Source organism: Solanum lycopersicum, chromosome 8, assembly GCF_036512215.1.
Source record: "Solanum lycopersicum chromosome 8, SLM_r2.1".
Taxonomy (NCBI): domain Eukaryota; kingdom Viridiplantae; phylum Streptophyta; class Magnoliopsida; order Solanales; family Solanaceae; genus Solanum; species Solanum lycopersicum.
In genome coordinates, this window is record NC_090807.1 from 9,558,619 (window position 1) to 9,564,258 (window position 5,640).

Consider the following 5,640-nt stretch of genomic DNA (forward strand, 5'->3'; position numbering starts at 1 on the left):
TGTAGATTTGATTATCAAGTAGTAAACTAATTCTATGTAAAATTCTCTTGTCAATATATATACATATGAAAAAATGATCAATTTTGTTGTAAAAAATAAGCTAATCCGGCATAGCTTGTAGCCACATAATCGTGGGTTGAACTGACCTTTTTTATGGCCACAAAAATAAATGGGTCAGCCAGCTTGTTCCATCAATTTAAAGCCTGAGTAAGTTAATTTAGATAGAGTGAGTCAACTCATATAGACGCCTCTACTCAAACTTATATTTACTATTACCGCTAAATAAATGCCACTAAATGCTGTTATGATTGTGGGCGGGGGAAGGAATGTCACGTACATTCATGTCAAATATTGAACGTGATAAATAAACATATTTGTGATCACATACAACAGAAATCGTATGGATATCCAAAAAATGACTCGCTATCAAACATTAAAATCCTACTCAACATCTTAACTGCTATACTATACCTCTTGGATCTTTCACATGAGAACATTGGTGATGCACATGGAGATAGATCACAAGACACCATGACAGAGAATATTTTTAAGTTAGCTTTCTGTTTTTTCTTTGTGGGGATCCAAGGGAATTAGGAAAACATTATGAACAATAGTATTTAATTTAATTAATGCGTATAACACTCAAATGATCAACTATGCCAATGTGCGTGGTCGTCTTGATGAATGATTTGCATTTATTCCATTCTATTAAATTGCACTACTAAATTGTACGCATGAAAACAACGAACAGAAAAGCGACGGATGATGTCGTTCAGAAAAACGATGTTATTTATCACTTTATTTTACAAAATAATAAAAACTACGGACGAAATCTCTTAATCCGCTGCTTTGTTTGATGGATTTTTTCATAAAAAATATAAAATTATCAATTGTTTGATTAATAGAAGTATAGAAATCGTCTGTCACTTTTTATTAAATAATAAATTTTTAAATAAAATAATAACCATATTGTCCATCGTTTTTGAGTAATTGTAATTTGGTTAAGCACTTTAAAAAAGCGACGGACATTGTTATGTAGTCCGTCGCTTTTAAATCAAAATATTGATCAAATATTTCTAATAAAGCGACAAACGAAGAGACTCTATCGATCGTTTTTCTAAAATATGTGGGAGACCAAATACAAATTCCCTTATTTTCTCTTTCCCTCATCCTCTCTCTTTTCCTCTCTTCGTTGTCTCTAAAGATCTAAAACTACCCCCCCCCCCCCCCCACAAACCCGCCAATGCTTAAAGGTTAGTGCTTCATCAATTCTAGTTATATTTGATTATTCCTTGTCTCTAAAGATCTAAACTACACCTCCCCCTCACCCGCCAATGCTTTAAGGTTGGTGCTTCATCGATTCTAGTTATATTTGATTATGTTAGTTTATTGAATTTTTGTTTTATTGATAGTTAGTTAGAATTGTTGATTGTTGGATAATGAATGAATTAGGAATTTTTTAATTTTAGGACTAGTTTGAATTTGATTATGAATTTGGATTTTTTTAAATTTGATTGATTGTTAATTAGTGAAGTGTTAATTTGAGGTTATAAGTTAGTAATTGAATTGTTTTGAGTATATAAGATGAATGTTTGAATGTCATGATGAATATATATTGATGAGTTTTTTTTTTTTTTTTTTTTTGAATTAGTAATTAAAGTGGATTGAGGGTTAGTGAACGGTGTAAATATTTGAAATAAGAATTGACGAATAGTATATGAAAGTTATAATTAGATTAGTTGAATTTTACAACATAGAAATTCTTCGATTGTAATAGTTAATATATATATATATATATATATATATATATATATATATATATATATATATATTTATATTTATATTTAAGAAATTAGATACGAACTTAAATTTTTGGGTTTTAGAGCTTTATTAGATTATGATCTTTAAATACTTAAATTTTTGGATTTCAGAATTTTAGGTTGTGAACTTTAGAAATCTTGAATTATTGTAGGATCTTAAAACTCTAGGCTGTGAACTTCAGAAATTTTGAATTATTATAAGATTTTAGAACTTTAAGTTGTGAACTATAGAAATTTTGTATTGTAGAATTTATGAATTTATTAGGTTTGAACTATGGAAATCTTGATACTTAAACTGTAGTCTTTATGAACTTAATTAATTGAGCTTGAACTTAATTAGAGCATTGAATTTAATTTGAAGTTTGAATTAACTGAAATCTTATGGAACTTGATATATTTGAACTTAATTTATAATAACTTGAACTTAATTGGGAAATATGAACTTGAAATCTTGAAATATAAAGTTGATCTTATTAGAACTTAGAACTTAATTTAAAATTTTAAGTACTTAAAATCTTACCGACCTTAATATATATGAACTTAATTAGAACTTTGAACTTAATTTATAATAACCTGAATTTAATTAGAAATATAATTAATTATTTAAAATCTTAGACTTTGTAGATCTTGAAATGTAATATTTATGAACTAACTAGGAGTAATTATAAATATGCATTAACAATATAAATAAATTAGTTTAATGTAGTTAAATTATTTAATGTATGATTGAATATTTATATATTTTTAGATAGATCATCGTTTGTGAATGTATAATATGTATTATAAAACTAGTGGTGGTTTTAAAACTGAGCTTATTGACAGTGTTAGAGGTTTTAATTATACATACAATGACAATGGATATTTTCAAGAATAATGGATTAGTTAGGTGTCCTTGTAGTGAATGTAGGTGCTTAATTTTTTTAATCCAGATACAATCATCGTTCATTTGTACAGTAATTGATTGAAACTTAAATATTTTGTATGAATTTCTCATGAAGAAATAGATGGATTGAATGATATGTTTTATAATTCAATGCCCGTGGATGAATATAATATACTTGTACCACATGGACAAATTAGGTTTGAACATGACGATAGAATTGAACATGATATGGTTCATGAAATGATCAATAAAGCTTTTGGAGTTCAAGGTGGGATGAAACCCTAACAATATTTTGATGAAGCTCCTAATGAAGAAGCAAGAAGCTTCTATGATCAATTAGAAAAGTCTAGTCGTCCATTATATGAAGGGAGTCCGCATTTTACCTTGTTAGTTGCGCTTAGATTAATGAATATTAAATTAGATTGGAATGTTCCTAATGCAGCTATTGTAAAACCTCAATCTAAGATAAGCCCTTAACTATTCTTTAATTGCATATAAGGTCTTATCGGGTTATTCTTAAAATTATAATATATGTAAAGGTAAATAATGTGGTATGAGAATGATTTTGGATGTCAATGAAGGTCACCAAAAAATCCAGGAACAAAGTTGAGTTTAAAGTTTCCTTACCGATTAAGTTTTAATGTAAGATTTTACTTAAGTTAACTTCAAATGACCATATCTTTTAGAATACAAAGAGTTATGGAAAGACCCGAACCGTCGTTATCTGAGAAGAGCAGAACTCAGCGAAAAATTTGGGCTCTGTCATGCTACAACGGGATAGATGCCGCTGATGCGGAGCGCTACAACAACAACTTACTCCGCTATAGAGGGATCGGCGAGGCAGAACTGTAATTACAAAAAATAACTTATTTTTTAATCTTTCTAGAATACCCAATAGGTCGTAAATTACCCTAGAAACCTCAAAATAATTAGTTCAAGTTGGAAAAGAAGGAGAAGGAGCTTTTAGCATAGAGATGGTGAAATCTTGCGAGTTCGTGACCAAATTCACCGTAGCAAATCTAAAAGAGTTGGAAAACAGAACTAAAACCTATTAAAATTGCTTGGCGCTCAGGTAGGTTAGGTTTTTATGTTTGAGTAGTCGTAAGTCTATGTTTATTTTGTAATATATGAATCCAACAGTATCAGATACGTGTAGACCTTTGTGCATGAGTGATTTCGTGAAAAGTTGCTTAATTCAATGTTTGTGGGGTTAGTATCGTGTTGAGACTGTAAGCGGTCGAGGTTCTTAATTGTGTCTTTGAACGGGTTTTGTGTTAAGTAATGGTGCCGGTAGGAGGAAGGATTTTTGAAATATACTATCTTTGAACGTTATTGTGATAATTGTAATAAAGAGTTGTAGTTAGTTTAAGGAAAAACTAGTAAGAAAACTTTACGAAGAACTGAGATTGGACTTGTTAATTCCGTAAGAAGAAATTGAGGGAACCTATACGTATTTAAGCATGTGACTAGGTGATGGCTATGATCCTATGGTGGGGTGATATACATTTGTTTTGCTTTGCTGTGATACTTGTATATGTATGCATGTTCTGATAATGGTCTTTGATATCGAAACGAGATATGTGAATTATCGATGCTATGAAAGTGTTGCTTAGATGTTGATTTTGATGTCTGATTTTGATCGGATTGCCACGTTCCGGCATACCCAAGTTCCGACAAACTAACTGGATCGACTGTCACGTTCTGCCATACTAACTGGGATCCTACCACTTTCTAATATACAAAGTAGGATCGGTTTTCACGTTCTGGCATAAAACTTGGATCAAATTGCCACGTTTCGACATGCTAACAGTTCGACTTTGGGTCCACTGAGAGGGCCAACTACTTGTGATAAAATGCATATGGTTAATATGTAATGCTCAATATCGTGAGGTGTGTATATGTATCTATATGATGATTTTTTTAATTTATGATCTAATGGAACATGAAGGGTGGTAGTGATACTTGTATTATACAATGTGGGCAGTATGTTTAAGCTATGATCTAATGGAACCTTAGGGGTGGTAGTGGTACTTGTGGTATACAATATTGTTAGTAGTTGAAGCTATGATCTAATGGAACCTTAAGGGTGGTAGTGGTACTTGTAGTATTCAATGTGGCTAGTATGTTTATGCTATGATCTAATAGAACCTTAAGGGTGGTAGTGGTACTTGTAGTATACAATATGGATAGTATAGTTAAGCTATGAACTAATGGAGTCTTAAGTGTGGTAGCAGTACTTGTGGTATACAAGGTGGTTGGCGTATTTAGGTTATAATCTCGTAGTGAAAAGATAGTTGGTAATTGGATGGAGTTCTAAGAACAAGCTAAGGTTGGAGAAGCGATGGGTCTAGACATGATCTTTTACTATTCAGTTCATATATTATGAGGTGGTGTCAGGTTTACCGATGATTCCTACTAGCACGTGTGGTTGTACTGATACTACTCTTGCTATATCTTTTGATATAGTCTGGATGCAGGAATGGTGAAGTTTCCTCAGGTGAAGACGAAGAAATCCTCCAGCAGCTTTGACTTTTCTATCCGTATGGTGAAGTTGTATCCTTTATTTAACTGACCCTATTATTCCCTAAGTGGCTCTTGTATTGGTAAACTATTTTTTTTTAATTTAGTAAAGTTGTATTTTGAATGAGTTAATTCTTAAACTTCCTTAGCTTGAGTTCATTTTATTTAAATTCCGCATGGTTTCTAGTTGTTGTGTTATGAGGGTTCTCCTACATAAGTATTAGAGTAGGTGCCCACACGATCTGATGGATTGGTTCGTGACAGGTTATAGACCTATAACTGATCAAATTAAAGGTACTTGAATCTACTTTTCAAGGCAACCAATTTTGCTACAATCCAAGGTTAAATAAAATTTTTTTATCTATATGTTATGCATTAAGATTCTTGAGTTAATTTGTTCATGTCTATATTTTAACA

General features: G+C 31.2%; 1 long non-coding RNA gene across 2 annotated transcripts; it reads left to right on the forward strand.

Annotated features, from left to right (window-relative positions):
• Nucleotides 1-1,042: 1,042 nt before the first annotated feature.
• LOC104648661 (uncharacterized) lies at nt 1,043-5,377 on the forward strand. Of its 2 annotated transcripts, none has more exons than XR_742651.4 (2): nt 1,043-1,253; nt 5,170-5,377. It is a non-coding gene; the product is annotated as an uncharacterized lncRNA (long non-coding RNA). The 2 variants fall into 2 exon arrangements; XR_742652.3 differs by having other exon boundaries at nt 1,105-1,344.
• The last annotated feature ends 263 nt before the right edge of the window (nt 5,378-5,640 follow it).